Below are 23,445 nucleotides of genomic sequence, written 5' to 3'. Positions count from 1 at the left end.
GGCAGCCGGAAAGGGACTTTGGGGGCCCCAAACGTGTACCCGTTCCCCAATGGGCCACTGCTAAGTGGCCTGGGGCACATCTAGTGCTCTGCCACATATCCATGCACCCTGTGCCAGGCACCAGGTGGTGCCTGGCACATGGTGCATGGATGTGTACTAAGTGCCTTTTACTACTGCAGCTTGTGATGCGTCCCTTTCCCAAACCGCAAAACAAGCCACAGTAGAAAAAGGCACTTTCCGACTGCCCGAATGGAGGTCTTCTCATAATAGGGCAGGTGGGACTGCTGACTCATTGTCGGACTGTCACCTGCCCACGGCGATGGCAGTTGAATGCGCGTCCGACCGCCATCGTAATCAGGCCCTTAGTTCACATACATTGAATATTTTGATGGTGTTGTTGATGAAAAATCGAATAATAGTACTTACTCATTTCATTGAAGCCACATTACTTTCACTGATATAGGTTTGTATTATACATTTTTTGCTAGCCCGGTGGATTTGTATATTTGCCAATAATACAAATGAACAAACCCTATTGTTTTTGCTTTTTCATATTGAAACTTGGTAGACACAAAGAACAGCTGATACAAGATAGGCATCAGTAGTGGCCGCAGGCTTTTAGACATAATATTGAAGGCAGATATTTTGCAATACAAAATATCACAGAAGGGATATCAAGGACAAAGATATCTTCATATACTTCATATACTTACAGATGCAGAGAATTGTAGATAAGCTAAAAAGTATTAATAAAGAATACCTGTGGCCCTGCTGTGGACTCCACCCACCCAGGTTGACAATTCTCTGATAAACAACTTTATTCCCAAAAGTTAAATAGCCACTCTAATAGTAGGTGTTACTATTGGTGGGGAGTCAAAAAACATACATTTACTCACTTACTGAAATTATTGGATTTATTAGAACCACTTGACAAAGTTATTTTTCTGAAAGCACAAATATATCATACAACAATGTACAGTGTGTTCCGACTTTCAATGGAGTGTCACAAAACAATGAACTGACCACAAGAGTGGCCTTTAAAATTTATTTTGTATCCAATAAACTTCACCCACTATAATAAGAACATAATACAGCCAATACGTGTTTTGCTGCTTCCAAATTCGTTGCTTCTTCATGGAAACCTTTTTGTGAGAAAATTAATTCAATGATACTTCTTTCTGTGAATGTACAAACTCATCAGCATCGTTGTACAGTGGTATTTCTCCACAGGTTTACATATAACCACAAATTTTGCATGAAGTTTATTATTCTGCCAGACACATCCTGCAGTCTGTTGACTAACATGGCACAAATATGCCTCATAATGCCACTGTTACAATTTCTGCGCATTATGCAAATCACACTGTTGGACTTGGCCTATTTGCAGGGTCATCCCTGAACTTTTTGCCTTCTTCCTCTTTTTTTTCTGACCTGTTGTTGGCTGCTTTATGACTCTGGGCACTTTACCACTGCTGATAGGGTGCTAAAGTGCATATGCTCTCCCTATTGTAAATTGATGTATGGATTAGTGACTCCATGATTGGCTAATTTGGTTTACTTTTCAGACCCTAGTACAGTGCACTGAGTGTGCCCAGGGCTTGTAAATCCAAATGCTGCTGGTGGGCTTGCAGCATTGGTTGTGCCTACCACAGAAGCAGGCTTGTAAATTGTGTCTCAGGTCTGCCATTGCAGAGCCTGTGTGCAGTCTGGTACTGCCATGCTGACTAGGAAAGTGCACCCACTTGCCAGTCCCTAAACCTTCCCATTTCTTCATATCAGACACCCCTATGGTAGGCCCAAGGGCAGGGTGCATTGTAAGTATAAGGTAGGACACGCCCTGATGTGTGTGGCATGTCCTAATAGTGAATTGCAGCCATTTTAGTTTTTCACTATTGCAAGGCTACCTATTGCCCATAGGCCAGAATGGGCAGTTTGATTATTACATCTTATAATCCTAACTGACTCAGGGAACTAGGTAGAAATTCGAGTTTAGTATGCCTGAACTCAGAATGATAAAATACATATTTTAGTGAAGTTGGTTTTAACATTCTGTGTTTGAAAATACCACTTTTAGAAAGTAGGTATTTTCTTGTCTAACCATCCAAGCCTGCCTCTGCTAGGTTGTGTATTACCTTGTCTGGAGTTTCAGTGACAGGGGCTGGGGGATTCCAGGAGACAGGGTGAGTCAGCCCAGTGGTGAATAGAGAGATCTGCATCTTGATGGGAGGGAGGAGTTGCACCTGGGACCTGACTAGGACTGTGCCTTCGCTCTACAATGCTGGCCCCACCTCCTGTGGTGCGTCTGTTGTATCTGCCCTGCACTGTGAAAGGAAAGAAGGAATCATGTCAACAAAGGGCTCCAAGACTGACCAGAACTGGTTTGGACCAGGCAAAGGCCTCTCTGCCTTCAGAGAACAAAGAGAAAAGTAGTATAAATATTGGGACACAGACCCCAGAATTTTAGATCACTTTTTGACAACAAGAAGAAACCTTTGCTGAGGAGTGGAATCAGAGAGACTGAGGAGAGACTATCCCTAAGCTGAAGTGCTGCTTGGGGGATTGGCCTGCAGTGGTTGCTTGACTACCAAAGAAAGGAGAAAGGAACTTTGTGCATGCTTTATTCAACTTGTGAAGGATCTCCAATGGCTTGAGAGAAGAACTTGCCTCCTGCTAAAGTCTCAGGGGCAACAGACTTCAACCACCGGCTCCCCAAGAATTCTTTGGCAGTGCCTGCAGCTGCTTTGGGCCTTCTGAGAGACTGTGTCGCAAGCAGCTGGAAGCGCGACTCACGAGGAAGCAGCGTGTTGCCGTCGCAGCAACTGCCGTCGCATCATTGAACAAGGATGTCGCCGCTGTAGCTGTCGCATTGTACCGCATCACAGGAAACGTCTTGCAACATCGAAGAAGCATGTCGCCTTCGCAGCCACTGCCGTCGCATCACTGAGCAAGGGTGTCGCCGCTGTAGCGGTTGCATTGCACTGCAGAAGCGCCTCGCATCCACGGAGAATCGTGCCACCGTCGCAGCCGCTGTTTTCGCATCACTGAACAAGGGTGTCACCGCTGCAGTTGTCGCATCGAGTGGAAGCGTCTTGCATCATCGGAGAAGAGTGGCGTCGCCAAAGCAGCTGTTGTCGCATCGCTGAACAAGGGTGTCACCCCTCAAGCTGTCGCATCGAGCCGAGCCTTCTCGTAACATCCGAGGAGCGTGTCGCATCAAGGAGAAGATGCCATCTTTGTTTCTTTTCACTGGATCTTTTAGGCATCACAGTCTTTGCGTGTAAGGAACTACCGCATCACCATCCCTGCAACACTTTTGTTGAAGAAGTGATACGCATCTTAACGTATATTGACTCAAAGTGTCGCATTTTAAGGTCTACAGAGAACTAAGCTAATTCTACCATTTTAAGTACAGTACTGTGGATTTTTGTCGTTTGTGGTCTTATGTTAAATCTATATAAAAGAATACTGATTTTTAATATACAACTTGTGTGGTATCCATCTGTAGTGTTGTCACTTGATACTGTATATGTTCACAAAGGCTTTACACACTGCCTCTGAGATAAGCCTGTCTGCTCGTGCCAAGCTACAAAGGGGGTGAGCAGGGGTTATTTTAGGAGTGCACCCCCGTACCCTGACTAGAGGCAAGGGTGCCTATTTGTCACAACTACCTACCTGTGTCAACTAGAGACCCCCAAATCTAACACACACCAAAACAAAATAACAAGGGCCATTAACATAAATTAGCATAGTCAATTGATTTAGTTTTTTCATATTGAAAAGACTTCCTCAAACTCAGTAGACACAAAGAACAGATGATACAAGGTGGGTAGCAGTAGTGGCCGCAGACATAATATCGAAATCTAAAATATTGCCCTACAAAATATCGCAGAAAAGATATTGAGGACAAATATATCTTTAAATGCTACATAGACTTATTGCATAGAGTACAATAATATCAACACCAAGACGATAGCGATACAAATATCTACATTACATAGGTAAGTAAATATATTTTAAAATACTTAACATCATTATAACTGTAAAAAATTATCTATAAAAATATCATTTTTTATATATATATATATATATATATATTACCTACTGGCAGTCGCCAGTAGATAGTTAAGTTAGGACCTAGTTTCCATGGGAAAAGGGTTTTTTGACGTGGTATAACTTTTGCGCCATTTGACGAATATTCATGAAATGTTTCCAAAAAAGGGAACTCCTGTGTCTAGTTGTATATGGAAAGTTTCAGGGTGATTTGTCAAGTGGGGGCCAAGAAAAAGGGGGGGTTTGAAAAAAGTGCATTTCCCATGTTAATTCCCATAGAGATTTTAGACCAAACTACAACAAGAACTGCTGATTGGCTTTACACCACATTTGGCAGTGAGGTAGTTCTTGGTCCAGAAAGAGCACTATTTGTGATCTGGTGTAAATCCGTGTAGGAGTTTTCGAGATAATAAAGGAAAAACACAGAGGTGCAGATCTGATTGACTGCCAACACTTCAAACAAAAAGTGTTGGCAGCTATTTTGGGATTTGGACCTTGCAGAGTTCCAAACAAAAAGGTAAAAGAAAAGAAATGGTGCAGGGTAAGAATATCCTAAGGGCTGATGGAGGGATCCCCAGGGACCCAGCCAGGGCCAAAAAGCTTTTTTTACCGTTTTGCACCGAAAATCGCGATGAGTCGCAAATCCCTGCAATTTTTTTTTAAACAATCGTGGTCTCCCGCACTTGTTTGAATTTGAGACCCAAGTGGGTCAGGTCCCGGCGGCTTATTTTGAAGTATATTATAGGGGGGTGCTTGCGCCTATCCTTCCCAATGCTGATATGGGCCCCGTGGACCACCAGCTCCTGTGGACCAGATGAATGTAAAAACATGTGGAGGGGGGCCACGCAGCCTTCCCCCATTTGTAGGCGTTTTATGACCCTGAGAACTACCCCCTCCACAGGGCTTCATAGTGAAATAAGAGGGGTGCTGCACAGACCCCATCCATAGTTTTAAATTGCCCCGGGCACCACCACCTCCCCGGGGTGAAGATCTTTTACCAGAGAGGGAGGGGGCTTTGTGGGCCCCCTCGTGGGCCATATTCGGCCCCTTGGATCATTTTCTCCCAGGGGCTCATCAATGATGTCACTGACCATGTCATGAGTGATGTAATATGTGAGGTTGTAAGTAGCGCATTGCAGGGACATAAGTTATAGCTAGCAGAGGTAACTGTAACTGTTACTAAATTCATCTTTACAATGTTTTTATTTTATATATATATATATATATATATATATATATATATATATATATATATATATATATATATATACATATATATATATATCAGGTATTGCGCTTTCGTATGCGCTGCACCAAATCACGCCAGCCAACAATGAAACTCGGACACGGACAAAATGGGCTCTTGCTTTTCTTTTATTGCAGAGTTACTGTCAAAGATATATATATATTTATAAAGAAATTGTAAAGATGAATTTAGTAACTTACAAATATATTTGGTTTTGCTCTAACTTAAAAAAATGGCTTCACAACAACAATCTTCAGAATCTGAACACTCCAAAGAAGAGGGATTTTTTCCAGACCCACCACGTCCCCTAAAGAATGTCTCCATTGTCTGGAAATTTGTTACCTATCCAGAGGGACTTAAAAAAGTAAACGCCACAAAAGTAACATGCAAATTTTGCAAAGCAGTTTTATCTCGTGGAGACCCCAAGAATATTCTTGTGGCACAGCAAGCATGCTCAAGCACTTGCAATGTTTGCATCCAGTAAACCTAGCCAGAGAGGAATGCAGAAGACACCACCTCCACAAGTTCCAAGCACTTCTGGGGGGTCCACTTCAAGCTGCAATTTGGACAAACCTCCCCAACTGGCTAACGCAAAAATTCACTGCGTGAAATGCAATAGATTGCTGTGCTACGGGGAGCAGTCTGTTGATTTAGTTTGCAGGGCACTTGATAACCGTTGCTGTTAGAGTTTTTTTTCCCCTAAAGTTCATTGTTTTGTTTGTCCTGGTTACTTTTTTTCCTTTTAAAATAAACCCCAAAAAATCTAAAAATCGTTCAAAAAAAAAAAAAAATATATATAGAACTACAAAAAAGAAAAAAAAAGTTATTTTCAGAAAGAACTACTCTGGTTAAAAAAGAGCTATATTTGTATGATAGTGTGTGAAAGTTTAGATGAATGTGTGTAATTGACTGAAGTAGAGGAGTATGTGGATTATGGTGAATGTATAAGTGCAGAACTATAAGGAAGTGCTGCAGCATGACACTGTAAGCTCTTTAGCTACAGCGTGCTGTGGTAGTTCCGAAGCACAGGGATGCATGCAACATATGTCCATAAATATGTTGCAAGTCTATGCTTCCCTCTGCACTGCTGCTTAAACTGCCGCCATGTGGTGACACAGGCACCCTGGCACCAGGATATCAGTGTTGTGTGGAGTTTGTTTTTGTGCACAAAGACACACCTTCGTGCACAAAAACAATCAGTGAAGGCATTTTTCTCCTTCAATGTATGCTGTGCATTTTAGCATATATTCAAAGAGAAAAAATGAGGAGAAATGAAAATTGGAGGATGTTGCAGCATTCACACACATGTCCAGATTTATAATTTCTGATAAATCTGGAGATGTGTCTTGTTCTATGAGTGTTCTGTGCAAACACGCACAGCAACACCTATAGAACACCTTTTCAACGCAAAGTGGTTTGTATGATGAGGTCATATTTACATGGAAAAGAAAAGGTACACAGACTGCTTTTTCCTCTCTTTGTAAATATGAAAGTGTCTTGCGCTATAACTATGTTACAAAAACTGACACATTGTTTGTAGAGGATGCTTCTAAATTTGTCCCATAAGTGCTTAGGTATTGGTAGACTGTTACAATAAGAACATATTGCTAGTTCATTGTTTGACAAATTGCATGAGAATAGATAGGAGGTAAGCATAGACTTATGTCTCCAAAGATGCTCAAAGAAGGATGATTGAAATGATTGCGGTACTTCAATAGGTACAATGGGAAATATTATGAACCAATCAAATCTTTTTTTTCAGGTCACATGATATCTTATAACAGTGAGATTCCAAAATTTCCTAGGTATAAACTGGGTGTTTTAAAGACTGTATTAATACTTTGTAGCTTCTTGCTGATCTGCTTGCATAGTATATAAATTAATTAATTTGTACTAGGCCAATCCTTAAGTATATGAGTAATAAGTAGAGTAATTTCAGTACTGCAAACAGAGAACAAGACACATTTATAAGTACTTATGTTTTGACAAACTGATAGGACACATTTATAGATTAATGAAGGGAAGAGATGGGGCCTGATGTGACATGTGCAAACACATTTTGTGATGTGTTTTAAGTTAAGGAATGTTGTCTCTTTTAATCCTGAAAGTCCTTGGCACTACTAGCCCACCATGTCTCTCTATTAAATACCATACAGTCGCATTGCAGAGAGGTGCTCTGAAGGCATGTCCTATTTTATACCTCTCTGCAATGCAACTCTCTGGCACTTTCTGTACATATCTGGTGGACCGTCTTTGAAAAACGGCGCCGGGAACTACAGGAGGGGGAACACATTCAGTCAGGTGTATCCGCCTGTCGTCTTAAACTTGAGCGCTACTGCTTCAAATCTTCTCCTCCCGGTTATGGCTTCCTTCCTACTACAGTAAGAAACCATCAAACTACGCGAGCAACGTTCATTTTCCACACTTCGCCCCTACGGGCTTTGGCCACAACACCATTTCCAGTTCTTTCTTTAAGAGGCCCTGAAGATTCGCAGTCTGTTTCCCTGCGATGAAACACGTGTTGGCCAGTACAAGAGGAACAATAAACCGGTGTTTTATACCAAGAACTTTACTTCATTTGAATTCCTTTTTCAGCACTATGTAATCCATTGACTTTGGAATTTTCGATGTGCACGTTTGACTTATGCTACTGAAACTCTAAGTCACCCAGACATTATTATTGTTTATCCAGTGCAGGGGCTTTGTTGTTTTTATATCTGGTGGGTTAGTTGGACCCTAGTGACACTCAGTATTTATGTTAACTTTATCCTGTAACTTAAAATGCCCACAAAGTATCTTTCCACATATATCTACTCCGTCCATCTCCCCTTTATTCAACTGTGTGCAAACACAGGCCATTGTCCATTTTAATACTTAGTTAAACTTACCGTCACAGTAATAGAAATCAAAAACGCTACACATTTTTTTTCAGTTGTTTGTTATTATCTAAATTGCTGAAAATTTCAAATTTTAGAATTAGGATCTCAGTCAGTCAGTCAAAAATTAACTTTATTTGGTTTATCACAACCATAAAGTATACATATACAAATTTCAATTAAGTAGAAAAAGGATAAAATTCATTTTCTTAAAATATATTTTCCGATTCTTAAAAAGTAAAACATTATTTTCCAGACCCATTTTTAGGTTGTTTCGGCTTTTAAAAACAGGGCCATATGTAGGTAAAAGGAGAATACCGATTTCTTAATACTGAATTTTATCGAATCGGTATTAAGAATTCGTAAAACGCAATGTAGATGAAAATTCGGTAAAGTTCCCCGATTCGTTAAGATTCGGTATATAATACAGAATCTGAAAGAATCGGTAAAAAAAAATTCCAACAATGAAATACCGAATCGGTGTTACCGAATCCATTACCGAATGGGTAAAAACCGATTCGGTAATTAAAAAATTCGTACGTAGGAGAATCAGCCAATCCTGATCAACCAATTACCTCACAAACAGGAAGTGGCCACACCCAGCCAAGTGTACAGGACCAGGAGCACACAGTGAGGCAGGCAGGCAGTCAGCCAGGAGAGCTGAGGAGGCAGCAGCAACACAGCCACACAGCCACATAGCAAGACAGAAGAACCCGAAAGCAGTGAAATGGCAAGCCGGGACAAGGAGAAGGAGGGAGGTGACAGAAAACGAAAACTGAAGTTCAGTGACAAGGAGCTGGAGGTCCTCATCCAGGATGTCAGCCAAGAGCACCACAAGCTGTTTGGAGCCCAGTCCCACCAAGTGCCAGAGTCACAGAAGAGGCATATCTGGAGTGGCATTCGTGACAAAATCAATGCCATAGGTTTCACCCAGCGCACCATAGAGGACATCAGGAAGAGGTGGTACGACCTCAGGAAAGCAGCAAAACAGAGGATGGCAGAGAGACACCGGCAGTCTGGCCTTACAGGTGGAGGCAAAAGCCGAGCCCCGGCACCAACACCACTTGAATGATGGTGAAGTCCACCATCCAGCCGGAGAGTGTGAGCGTCGTGGGAGACGCAGACAGCTCCGCCCGAGCAGCAAGAAAACAAGGTAAGAAGCATGCCCAGCATGCTGTGCTACCCCCTCCCCAACCCCAATCCCCATAGTGGCAAAAGGACACCCACTCCACCCCATGTCTTACTGGTTACCTACAATGCATGATGGGTGATGTAGTGAAAGGGAACACATGACTGTGTCAGTCAGGCTATCACGTACAATACCATAGTAAAGGAATTGGCTACGTCAGGACAACCACTGTGCACAATAGGCATGTTGTTTAATGCAATTCCATTGCTGACAGAGCATTGAGTACATGTACATTTGTGTCATTACAGGCGAGTCATCTCGCAGTGCAGCAGAGGCCAGCAGAGGCAAGTCAGCCAGGCCAGAGGGGAGCCAACATGAGGATGACAGCATGTCCTCAGGGACCACAAGCACGGCGCCATCACAGCCACCCATTCCTCCAGCACAGCCTTCACCACTGCGCCAGGGAGGGCTGCAGTCCCCTCTCACACAGTGCCCAGAGCGACGATCACCGACACCACCACTACCACAGTCAGGCAGGAGGCATGCCGCGCCCAGCCTCCAGCAGATGGAGGGGTCGGAGGAGGAGGGTAGATTTGGCGAACAAAGTCCCATTGCTGATCGATACCACAGGGAGAGGGCTGGTGCAGCATCCGATGGCTCCCACATCACATCAAGACGCCGCAGGGTAAGGCCGGACAGTCCAGTTGCATCCGAGCAGGGTGACAGTGTGTTTGCTGGACTGGACGGCAACATGCTGAAGGTCCAGCGCCTGCAATGGAGGGAGATGAAGTCAATGCACAGGGAGGTGGCACACATGAACAAGCATATGCACAGGATGAAGAAGGGCATCAGTGCTATGGGTGACAACTTGTGTGCGGGAATGGAGAGAGTAGCTAACTCTGTAGACAACCTCTGCAGCCAGCTTCAGCAAGACCGTCTTGGCAGGCGCGGGGAGAGACAGAGGCTCCAAGCCTATACCAAGTCGGTGAACCGGCTGGCCACTACAACTTCAGTGATGTGTTGCAGGTCCATCGCCATGCAGGAGGAGATGGCGCATTGCAGCAGGGATGTGGCCAGGGGATGGTGTCCATTACCTCTGTGCTACAGCACATGCAGAATGCTAAGGTGGCCACAATGGAAGGGGGAGGACAGTGAAGAGGCTACCAGCCGTGGTGGCATTACGCCTCACCCACTGAATGCAGGAGGCGTAGTGAACGCAACGTGCCTGCACATGAACAATCGTCCACACCAGAAAGTGTCGAAAGGGAACGTGGACGTGCAGCGTGTGGACGCAGGAAGTAAAGAGCTATGGCTGTTTCCATGAATGAGATGGGTGATGTAACCCATGTCCAATTAGACATTGCTCACTATAGTGGAGGTGTGCACAAGAAACACCTTTACATGTAACAGGTAATGGCTCAGTGTCGTTACTCACTCAGAAAAAGTTTGACGTAATCTCTAACCGTCTCTGTCTCCCATCATGTTCAATAGCACCACCAGCTGCGCAGGGCTCTGGCTGAGGTTGTCGTCGTCCTCTTCCTCTGAGTCAGTTAGTTCCACTGCTGTACCTTTTTTTGTGGCTAGATTGTGCAGCATTTATTTATTTATTTATTTTAGGAAACTTATAGAGCGCACAAATGCCCAAGGGCGTCTCGGTGCTAGTAACAGTAAACTAGGACTCTAGAAGGCGAACAGCGGAGGAATTATTGGTTAAATAACCATGTTTTGATTTTTCTGCGAAAAATCATCAAAGATTGTGAGGATCGCACATCCAAGTCCAATGAGTTCTATAATTTTGTGGTCGATACTAAGAAACGTCTGTCACCCCAAGAAGCCGTTCCGGTTCTGGGAACGGACATCAAACAGGCATTTGCAGACCGTAATGGTCGATTAGGGACATGAAATGATAGGGCGTTTAACAGAAAGCGAGGTCCTTGATTGCGAGTTGCTTTATAAGCAATGCATTGCACATGTAGCAATGATCTTGCAACATTTCAGGGGGCTGTACAGACGTGCACCTCCAGTTTTGTGGAGGCAACGGAATCTGCTTTTGAGCAATCCAAATGTGCGCTCCACCACGTTGCGTGTGCTCCTGTGTGCCACATTGTACCTCCTCTCCCTTGGGGTGGTTGGGTTGAGATATGGTGTGTCATTTTGTCCACCATAAGCGTGGAAGGGTATACTCAGATGTGAGTCCCTTGCTCATTGCACCATCAGGATTCAAGCAAGCTGGGCCGACGACGGCTGAAATGCCATAAACCGGTCCTCGGAAGCTTGTTTCCTTCCCAGTATAAGAATTGGCTTGGCAGTTTGGTTTGCCCTGTTCCCATCATGCACTGGGACAGGAACAGACTAATTTGCATGTAGCCAGGTTCTGAGCTGGGATGGTGCAGTGAGCTAAAAAACGGTGATGGATCAAGCCCTGATCTTTGGACTGGGTAAGTGTGGTCTGCTTAATTCAGACACTCTGTTATCACCACCCCTTTTTCTGAATCATTTTATCCACCATAAGCGTGGAAGGGTATACTCAGATGTGAGTCTCTTGCTCATTGCACCATCAGGATTCAAGCAAGCTGGGCCGACGACGGCGGAAATGCCAGAAACCGGTCCCCGGAAGCTTGTTTCCTTCCCAGTATAAGAATTGGCTTGGTAGTTTGGTTTGCCCTGTTCCCATCATGCACTGGGACAGGAACAGACTAATTTGCATGTAGCCAGGTTCTGAGCTGGGATGGTGCAGTGAGCTAAAAAACGGTGATGGATCAAGCCCTGATCTTTGGACTGGGTAAGAGTGATCTGCTTAATTCAGACACTCTGTTCATCACCACCCCTTTTTCTGAATCATTTTGCCCACCATAAGCGTGGAAGGGTATACTCAGATGTGAGTCCCTTGCTCATTGCACTATCAGGATTCAAGCAAGCCGGGCCGACGACGGCTGAAATGCCAGAAACCGGTCCCCGGAAGCTTGTTTCCTTCCCAGTATAAAAATTGGCTTGATAGTTTGGTTTGCCCTGTTCCCATCATGCACTGGGACAGGAACAGACTAATTTGCATGTAGCCAGGTTCTGAGCTGGGATGGTGCAGTGAGCTAAAAAACGGTGATGGATCAAGCCCTGATCTTTGGACTGGGTAAGAGTGGTCTGCTTAATTCAGACACTCTGTTCATCACCACCCCTTTTTCTGAATCATTTTGTCCACCATAAGCGTGGAAGGGTATACTCAGATGTGAGTCCCTTGCTCAGTGCACCATCAGGATTCAAGCAAGCCGGGCCGACGACGGCTGAAATGCCAGAAACCGGTCCCCGGAAGCTTGTTTCCTTCCCAGTATAAGAATTGGCTTGGTGGTTTGGTTTGCCCTGTTCCCATCATGCACTGGGACAGGAACAGACTAATTTGCATGTAGCCAGGTTCTGAGCTGGGATGGTGCAGTGAGCTAAAAAACGGTGATGGATCAAGCCCTGATCTTTGGACCTGGGTAAGAGTGGTCTGCTTAATTCAGACACTCTGTTCATCACCACCCCTTTTTCTGAATCGAGATTTATAGTGTGAGCAGATAAGGCCGGAGGTCATATGCGCTGTCACCTACGTGAAGAAGTCATTGGCATTGATTACTGTGTACAACAGCTTGAGGCAGGGTGTACATCAGGGTGTGGCACATGTACTTACCTAGTATGTATCCGTCTCCAAATTCGCCAGCAAGCAGACGTGTATGGATGCCACTGTTACGGAAGATGTAGGCGTCGTGGCTACTCCCGGGGGAATTTGGCCACGATGTCAGTAATGATGTGCTTGGCATTACAGATCACCTGCACATTGATGGAGTAGGTGGATTTGCGGTTTCTGTATATGTATTCGCTTGCTGCAGGTGGGCAGATGGGTATGTGTGTTCCATCGATGCATCCAATGACGTGTGGAAACTGTGCAAGTTGGTAGAACTCAAGCTTGGTTCTCTGCAGCTCCGCCTGTGTACTGGGTAAGGAAATGTAATGTTCCATTCTGTCCATCATGGCATCCAGGAAGGTCTGGAAGAAACGGGATAGACAGCTCTGTGACACTCCACCCACGGCAGCTATCACACCCTGGAAACTTCCTGATGCAAGGAGGTGCAGGCAGCAAAGTACCTGGACATGGGTGTGGATAGCGTGGGCCCTTGGTGTCTGATGCTCCAGATAGGGTCTTAGGTCACGGATTAGGTCCAGGATGGTGTCTGGGTGCAGTCGGTATCTTTCATGGATTTCCGCTTCTGTCAATTGGAACAATGTGATGCGTACTCTGTACACCCGCTCTTCACATCTCCAGATCCTCACTCCTGCTGCTCTCAAGCGTAGCCGCCTTGCAATGACGTAGAGGGCTGCCATTGTGGTCACACAGATGCATTTTGGGCCGCTTTTTATGCACTGCACCTCATTACCACATGCTCTTGAAACGTGGTAAATACCGATTCGTTATTTCCGATACTGCTCGTTTTCGGTGTTAACGACGTTTGCTACATCGCATTCTTGGGGGTTTTACCGATTCTTTAATTCCGATTTGGTATTCATTGTTTCGGTATTTCCGATTCGGTAAATAAGGAATCTGTAATTTTTCACCGATTCGTTATTAACGATTGCATTTGGTATTACGTACATCTCACATGGCTGGATACCGGTCGGTAACACCGAAAAAGGCCCTTTTTCGGCGTTACCGACCGGTATTTGGCCACCTACATATGGCCCAAAGTCTCTACTATTTTCATAAATTTTACCCCGCGACATATTAAAATGTTCGAACCCGCTCCCATCCAGCTGATAACAGCCTGCCTGCAGGTGCGGATCTGAAGGGTATTTAGGACTGGTTTCAACAAAGTTCTTCTCTCATCTTTTATTGACTCGCACGTACACAGTAGGTGACACAACATTTCCGTATGGTACCCGCATAGTCTACATCTTGACCCCTGGTGTGTATCTTTCCATGACGGAATCAAGTCTTTGGAAGAATGGTCGCCCAGTCTAAAAGCCATGAATTTCATTTTTAAAGATAGCCGAAAGTGTGCCACGAGGTAAGTTTGCGGTTTTAATCGTTTATATGAATTTAATACAGTCCATGCGAGTCGACGTTTGGCTAAAGTCTTTTTGTCTTCTATCAGAGATAGAGCTTTTGCATTTAGTTTGCAAATCTTTTTAAAGGATGGTTCTTCCAGTTGGCTGTTCCAGATCCCCTCTATTTTGAGGGTTTCTAAGGATGGGCGCAGATCGCCACCCCAAGAATTGGGTTCTTGTTGATCATATTGTTTTTTGATTTCTAGCCAACATAGGTTATTTAGTGATCCTAATTCTGCTGATCTAAGTTTCCAGCACCATTTCGCTAAGACCGCTTTCCTTTGATATGTTTGATTTTGCAAGCCAAATTCCAATCTTATTTGTGCTGGAACTGATCCTTTGTAAAGGTTAAACACTGATTTATATATTTTTTTCTGGAGTGTGTTTAAAATGTCAATTTCTTTCCCGTACCATATTTCAAGTCCATAGGAGAGAGGTGGTAATACTTGGGCTGCCATTACTTTTAGGAGATGGTCATGTGACGGTCATTGCAATTTCTTTTGAAGTGTTCTGTAGGCGAAACTCAGTGACTGTGCTTTTGCAACGATGTTTATTTTTTGATGTAATAAGGACATATTTTTGCTTATTGTAACCCCCAAGTATTTATATGATGTTATTTCCTCAATATCTTTGTCCTTTGTGTACCATTTGAATGATCGTCTACTTGAGCCCGCCAATCTCACCACTTTCGTTTTTTTCTGTTTAATTCCAGACCTTCACAGTCAAAGTACTCCGTTAATTTGGCTATTATTCTTTGGAGACATATCGGTGTTCCACTTTAAACCACAATGTCGTCTGCATATTGTAAAAACTGGATGCATTCGTTGGCCAATTTTGGTGGGTGTCCGTTCACGTTCTGCAGATGACTTTCTAAATCTGCCAAATATATGTTAAAAAGGCTTGGAGAGAGCACGCAGCCCAGTTTGAGGCCATTTCTTATTTTTAATTCTGCGGATATTCGTCTCCCATCACCAAGCTTTACTTTTGCCCACGTTCCGCTATATAAGGCTATTATACTGTCAATTAAAGTCAGCGGGAGACCCCATGTTTCAAGTTTTTTCCATAGGCGGTGTCTTGGAACTCGATCGAAGGCGGATTTCAAATCTATATAGCAGGCTAGTAGTCCGGTCTTCTTTTTTCCTGCTCCTTCGATTAGCAGTGCCAGTGCTGAAAGATTAGTTGTGCAACCCGTGCCTTCCATGAAACCCGTTTGGAATTTTGGTACTATTTTGTTTTTATTTATCCATTGTCGGAGGTGAATCAATATACAAGATGCGAAGAGCTTTGCCTCTCCATCAATTAGTGCTATCAATCTGTAATTCCCGGGTTCTGTTCTACACCCGTTTTTGTATATTGGGTGGAAGATGTTACCCTGCCAGGACTGCGGTATCTTTTTCTCTTTATATAGATGATTAAATAGCGGCGTCAGTTATTTTGCACAAAAATCGGGATCATATTTGAATAGGGCGTTTGGAATCCCATTGGGGCCTGCTGCTCCTTCCGCTTTCAGTTTTTTTTTTATCAAGGTGGTTGTTTGTTTAACTGTTGTCAGAAGAGTTAGTTCTTCTAGGTCAGTACTTTCATGCTGATCATCTTTTCTTTGTCCCGTTTCTGCTTCTTTCTGATCCAAATTTTTTTTGAAGTCTTTAGTTATTTCTTTGTGGGGATGATTCCTGTGAATGTTATATAGGCCTTCAATATAATGAACCCATGTTGTTTCGCTGATTCCAATGTTATACTGTCCACCTGTTCCTTTTGATAATTTATTAATTATATTCCGGAATTCACCACTATTTAGTAGTTTGCTTGTCCTTAGCACTTAGCAAATCTTCCCAGATTGTCTCCATGTACGATCTTTTCGCTTTTCTGCATTCCTCTTTATATTCTTTTCTCATTTTCAGTATTTCGTTATTGTCTACTTCTTTTCCCAACCTCTTGTCTGCAGCTTTGTTCTTAGTTTTTTCGCAATTTCCCTTTTTTTTATCTCTTAATTTAGTGGTGTACCATGGCTCTTTGTTAGCTTCTTGTCCATATTTTACTGATGTTTTTACAGAGAATTTTCCTAGCACAAGTTTGTGTAAGTTCTCCCATTTTCTTTCGAGCGATAGGTTTTCAATGGTCTCCATAGTGTTTACTTGTTCAAGCACCATTTCCATTATCTCGTTTTTTATGGGACCCTTCCATTTGAATTTCTTCAATTTGTGTATTTCCGGAATAGCGGCAAAAAATTCTATCTTTGTTTTTTCTTCGATGTTTATTCTCAGTGTAGTCTCTTGTGGAAAGTGATCACTCTCCGGTCGGGTTCTTATTTCAAAATGATCAACCATCTTTATTAGATCATTACTAATTAGAGTAAAGTCTAGTGTGGAATTTTTCTTTCCGCTGGAGAAGGTGGTTTTTGCAGGTCGATCTCCCTTCATGTTTCCATTTAAGATCCTTAGTCCTAGTGATTCCAGCTCGTTCCATATCTTTTGGATGTTATTTGTGTCCTGCATGGCTCTTATTATATTACCATTGAAATCGCCTGAGATAAACATCCCATGGAATTGGTGAGTTTTTGTAAAGTTTTTATCAAATTTATTAGCGTTAGTAGTTTTTTTATTTTTTTGGCCTTGTCTGGATGGATGTATATATTTATGATCAGTAATTTCCATCCTAAACTGTCTTTGCTTGCTTTGTTCTTTAATTTGATAACTTGTATCCAGTTCTCCCCTGGATCGAGCGATTCAGTTTTCCAGTTTAGGTCATTTGTTATGAAAGTGGATAATCCTCCCCTTGGGTGTCCATACCTTGCAAATTTCTCCGCCATTACATGATGTTCCACATATCCCATGATTTCCCTCGGAATTTCGTTCCATGTTTCCTGGACAAGTATTATTTCGAAATTGCTCAGGAAGTCTATTGTCTCTTGATCTTGAATCATTTCTTTAAAACCATGTACGATCCACGAGCAAATTTTTATTCTCCTCTCTGGTTTCTGGTTTAACTTGATATTTTGCTTTTGATTGTTTGGTACAAATTCACTTCCATCAGGATCGATGAGAATTTAGGGCTTGTGCTATCCAAGACCAGTCTTTATCTTCCTTCAACCCGTAGTTCAACTGCTTTATTTTTGTGCAATTCAGATCTTGTTCCGTGATTGATTTAATTCTTGCTCCCTTCAGGATTGTGTACATTTTTTCATTTATGTTATTGGATTGGGAAACCTTATTGTTTAATAAAGGGAATGGGTACTTTATTGGCATTTGGCGCTCTAGTGTTATTCCCCATTCTGCAAAGTATGTCCTTGTCGAAAAGATGAGCTCTACTGTATCTTTTGATGTCCACATGGTGCTACTTATTTCCTCATCTTTCTCTTTATTTGTTTGGATAAATTCTACTGATTTGAGGCCACTTCTTGTTATTCCCCTTAATTTCGGTATCTCTTCAAACAATCTCAGTATATTCCCCCGATTCAGCGTGTCCAGTTTTCCTCTTGTTTGGTATTCCGGCTTAAATAGTAATTTACAGTCTGTTTCTGTGCTTGCCGTTTCGAAATTTCGTTTTTGATAAACTTCTCTTTTTCCTTCTGTTTGATCAAGTCGAATATATGGTATTTGTCCGTATTGTCGTTCCGTTGTTGTTGTTTCAGGTCGACTAAAATCCACCAATGTCACCACTTTTTGAAGATTCATTAATTCTCAATCTGTTGGTGCGTTACTTATGTTTTGCCCCATCTTGTCATTTGGTAGAATTCCATGTAAGTCATTGCATGTTCTTCCTTTTTTTCCTACCGTTATGGTTAGGCGTGTGTGTGTTTCCCTTGCTTGATCTACTTGTGTTTTTTGGCTCGGTTCTTTTTCCATTATGTTCAGACTGTGTGATGAGTTTCCTCCTGTCTGCCATTTTGAACAATTTTGTGCCGATAATTCATGCTCGTGTTTTTGTGTTGATGCATTTACCTGTACTTTTTGTTGTTCTATGGCCTCACCGTGATCTATTTTTACTATCTCATTTTTCTTTTTTTTTTTTTTGTTCAGTATATTTGTATTAGCTTTTTCCTCGTCCTTTGGTTTTCCTTGCGTAATTGATGTTATTTCGTTCTGCCTTGGACATTTTGAGTACTCTTCCACTTCTTCAGTGTTTATTTCTTGGTTACCAACTTCTTTGACAGAATTTTCTATAAACTAATCATTTGGGGCCTCTTTCTTTTTTTGTTCAAAAATAGCAAAGATCTGTTTTCCTTGCTTGATTTCAGTGGCATTTTTCCTTGCCTTCCTTGCCCGTTTACGCTGTCTTTTGGTTAGGGTTTCTATTGTGCCTGATGACCCCATTGTTTTATTTTCATCTTGTCCTCTCTTAGTTGGTTCATTTTCTTCTGACCCGTTTAGGGTTTTTTCCTTTTCAACGGGGGGAAATGTTCTATTTTGTTTTCCAGTTTTTATGACCTCATCATTAGAATTATATCCTTTGTTATTTTTTTAATGTGTTACCGCTAGTATTTCTTTCATAATGTCAGGTAATGATGCCAGTTTGTCTATTATGTCCCCAGAGACGCAATTTTGTTCCATTAACTTAGCTTTCCATTGTTTATCTTCCTCCTTTTCTTGTATAAGATATAACGAGATTTTATCCAATTTAGAATTTATTCCCACTATATGTGTTGCAATAAAGTTCATCAGTTCTACCTGAACATCGAGTTTGTTTGATTGAAAATTTAAAGCGTTGATTGCTTGTTGTAAGCTTTTTAAAAAAGCGTCCCCCCAGAGTACGGACTGTGCTTCAGTTTGTTGCGTCCGTACCCCTGTGATTGTATTAAAGCTGCCTGTGGAAGAGATGGTTATTGGGTAGTCTTCTTTTATCACCTCTTTCGCTACATCAGACACCTGAATTTTACTAGTCGGTTGTCTGATTGGGCTTGATGTAAGTATTTTTGGAGAAGATGCTGATTCCCTTTTATCTCCATTTTCATTTCTTTCCAGATTTTCAGATTCTCTCAATTTTTCATGACTATGTTGCTCTGGTTCAACTTCCTTATGTGTGTTGTCTTCGAGCATTTTCCAGAGTTCTGCTTCTTCAAAGATTGAGAAAGATTTTGACTAGTCAATTTTTTGTATGCTTCTCTGCAGTTTTATTTGAGATCCTAATTTACTTTGGTTGATAAGTATTAAACTTTTTTCGTTGCCCTCGGTGGTTATTTTGTTTGGAGTGGACATCGCTTGGCTAAGAGCTACATGGATTTGTGCCGTGGTTTTTATCAACCAATTTTTTATTGTAGATTTTTCTTTGAAATTGGTGCCCAAACTTGTTTCTGATTCATTTCTCTTTTTGCGTTTTTTGCTTGATAAAGTAAAACGAGGTGATTTTATAGGGCTTTGTTGGGTTTTTACTTCTTTGCTTATGGTGTGAATTGCTGCCATTTGCTCTTTTAAGAAGCGAAAATTGTACTTTGGTTTTTCCTCCCCAAACTTGAAAGGCTCTACCATGGGAACTGGTATCAGATCTGTTTGTTCTTTTCTAAGCGACTCTTTTGACTTGCTTTTGTTTCCTTGTTTCTTTTTTTCTTTTACCACCAGCCTTCTTTTTATTTTCTGTACTGGAGTTTGTCGGATTTTTCCTGACCGCATAATCCAATATCTGATATTCTGTCCAGCGGCCTATTTGAATTAGGATTAGTATTAGTATTTGAGATCTTACTTTGTTTGTTCACTGTTCGCTGGACTGTTTTTATTTCCTTCTGAAGGCATGCGCGTATTTCCGCACAGTATGTTTTTTTCACTCCGCTCCGACTCTCCAAAACTCTCCAAAACGTGATTTTTTCTGGTCTGCTCTGGGTTGCTAATTTGCTGATTTGCATGTGGCGTTATTTCTCAGCGTTATTATCTCAGCGTGGTTCACCGTTCTTATGCCTGCGTACACGCAGTACAGTTCACAGTTCACCCTGCTTGCTTTCCTGAGATCCCTGGGTACAAGTTTGCTCGTTGCATAGGAATGGTGTAATCTCCAGACAACTACTAGCTACTTTAATCACTCTCACGTCTACCTCACACTTGCGCTGACATTCCCAAACCTCCCAAGCCCGTCTGCCCCTTATGGGACAGGTGCCGTCGGGGGAGAGAGTGGGAAAAGGACGGAAGGTGTTAGGTAGTGTGACCGTTTGTAAAGACTCTTCTTGATGATGATGAGTTAAAACGCGTAGGACGATATCGATTGTGTCTGGGCTGCCTTTAACAGGGCCACGGTTCTAGTATTTACTGATGAAATGGTTCTGTGTACCTGCAGGGTGTTTTCGGCTGGATGTTTCGGCTAGATGTTCAGCGGGTAAGGGTCTTTTGCAGGAGTCTTTTGGGAGTCTTTGGGAGTCTTTGGGAGTATTTTAGTAGTCTTTAGGAGTACCCTTCTGTTTTTAGGAGTTTTATGCTCGTTTGGGTTTTTACCTGATGTGCAGGGCTTCGGGGGGGGGGGTTGGGATCCTGATGATGACACGGTTTCCACAGATTATCCCCCTCCTCTAGCTCAACTCCTTTTATTCGTATATCCGTATGTCCAAGTTCCACTCCCCACTCCCCTTTGCTCCGCTCCGACCCCTTTCGCTTTTATTTATTTAATTTCTGTGAGTTTCTCTATTCCCAAGGGGAAGGGGGGTAATACTCACAAGTCCCGGTTCCTGAATCAAAAAATCGGCCTTGCTGCTCCACTCTCTGCCCCTTACTGGTTCCTGGGAGTTCTAGGAGCTGCTACTTGTTTTGAATCTCCTAATAACGCCTCATCCGCCTGGGATGCTTTGTTCATGAACAGCTCAGCTCAGGCTCGGGCTCTCTCACACATACCCCGCTGAGCTTGAGCCCAGGCGGGAGATTAGGGTCAGGGGGCCGTCCGAGTTTAGCTGCCTGAGCCAAGTTCCTCCACTGTGCGCCTACCACTTCTGACCCCTTACTCCTTACTTGGCTCAGTTCGGCTCCTGGTCCCTGGCCGCGGCTCCTGCAAATTCACCCTCTCTGAGGGCTCCGGCTCCGGCTCCCGATACTCTCCGCGACCTCAGTAAGCGCTGTACTACAGCCTCGTAGCTCCTCGCAGCTCCAGCTCCAGGTCGCGCTGCTCAGCTGCTAAGCTCACTCAATTTCGTATTTTTTTTTCCAGTTTTCTTGGTTTCTCTTGGTTTTGCGGCTTAGCGGCTAGGAGGGGCCGCCGCCGCCACTACAGCTGCCGCTGCTGCAGCCGCCTCACTCTGCCTCTCTCTGCCTGCTGCCTGCTTGCTTAAAAGGCAGTTGCGGTTTTCGCGGCTTTCGCGGCTTCAACGGGCTTTCGAATGGATGCCACCCTGCCTCGCTCTACCACACTCCGCCTTCCTTGTCCTTCCTTGCCCGAAAGCGGTTTTGTGGCTTGCGGTTGCGGCTTCAGTAGTTTTTCGAATGGACGCCGCCGCCGCCGCACAGTCGCTCCAGCTCTTCGCTGCTCTCGCTCCTTGCTCCTTGCTGCGATCCGCTCAGTTGCTCTCTCTAGCGCCACCAGAATTAGGATCTGTGAAAGAGAAAAAAAAATACAGTTATAATATATAATATTTTGTACAATACAGCATAATTTAACCATTTGGCAAATTATTTGTATCGTTGTATCGTTCCTACTTTAATTTGTTCTTCATTTTCACTGATTAGTTTGGTGTGAAATTCTTGATTCACTTTTCACAGATTTGTCACAGTAGCAACATTTAAGAGCAGTGGTCCTGATGAAAGCCAAGGGACGTTTAGCCCACTAGGCAGAAACATGTCGGCCCTATTAGCGACAGTCATTTTTTCCATGCTGTCTTTTGCACTGTTCCTGTTCTTTTAATTAGAGGATGTGCCTTGTTCCTAATAAAGAGTCGTTTTGACACATCACCCTATTTTAGACTCACCACGTTTGTGTTATGTTGCACTGCTTTTTCACCACTTTTAACCATCACTAACTGGCCTACAATTGATGGTTCATAACACACTGTGGACCTGATCCAGTATTAACATCTTACTGTGTGGCACGGGGTCTAGATGATCTAAAGACCGGCCTGATCACAGTGTGGACAACCAAATGATATGACTGATCACTTGGTTTGTTTGATGGTTATTCACAATAAGTTGCTCTGGATTTTGTTGACCAGTTCGTGATCACACTTTGTTCTTCTCACACATGTGACTCACACTCTCTTACCCTGTTTAGAGGTAACTTTAGCACCTACTGACATAGTGTATTTCATGCCAGTTCGGCCAATTTATTTGGCTGTCAGACCTTGCAAGTTCTGTTCTGTTTTTCATCTTGTTGGATATTCTGCGTAAATTATGTCAAACCAGAACATTCATCCAAAAGATTACGAATATTACAAACGCTTTGTATTTTAGTTTTATCAGTTCTCAATTTTTCATAAATACAATGCAACAAGGAACAAAGGGGCATATTATCAAGATAGGCGATAATGGGCTTGATAATATGCTCTATGGAATTCCAAGTGAAGCCCATGTTAGACGTCCTTCACATCTAACATGGGCTTCAATTGGAATTCCATAGAGCATATTATCAAGCCCATTATCGCCGTTTTAGCAGCAGTTTTCTGCAGCTAAAACAGTGATAATTTTATAGCCTGTCTTGATAATATGCCCCAAAATCTTTTTTCCCGATTCTCCATAATTTGCTGTTGCAAACTTTCAAGAAAAAAACAACATTGACCACTACATTAGCATAGCAGCTGACACCTGAACTATTTTCAAACTGATAACCAACAATCTCTTCAAGAGTATCATTTTTCTTTTTGATTGCAATCACAACATTATCTTGTTTTTTTCCTTCTCTATACCTTCATTACATATATTCTTATACCTTCTTTTTCTACCTGCCACACACTTTTCAAATACAGGATATTGACCTAAAGTGGGAGCATATGCTCTTCTTAACCTATTATACTCTTTTACACAGTTTGCATCTGCAATAACCTTTGTGTCATCAAAATCAATCAAAAACAAACCAGATAAAGTTCTGACTTGAGACAAAGCAACATATGCCATACCCTCTTTAAACATGGCACTACCAATGTTCACCAAAGCACAATCTAGATTTATAAA

The sequence above is a fragment of the Lissotriton vulgaris genome, chromosome 3_1, assembly GCF_964263255.1.
Source record: "Lissotriton vulgaris chromosome 3_1, aLisVul1.2, whole genome shotgun sequence".
NCBI classification, from domain to species: Eukaryota; Metazoa; Chordata; class Amphibia; order Caudata; family Salamandridae; genus Lissotriton; species Lissotriton vulgaris.
The sequence above is the reverse complement of the archived record's forward strand: the minus strand, read 5'-3'. Positions refer to the sequence as shown.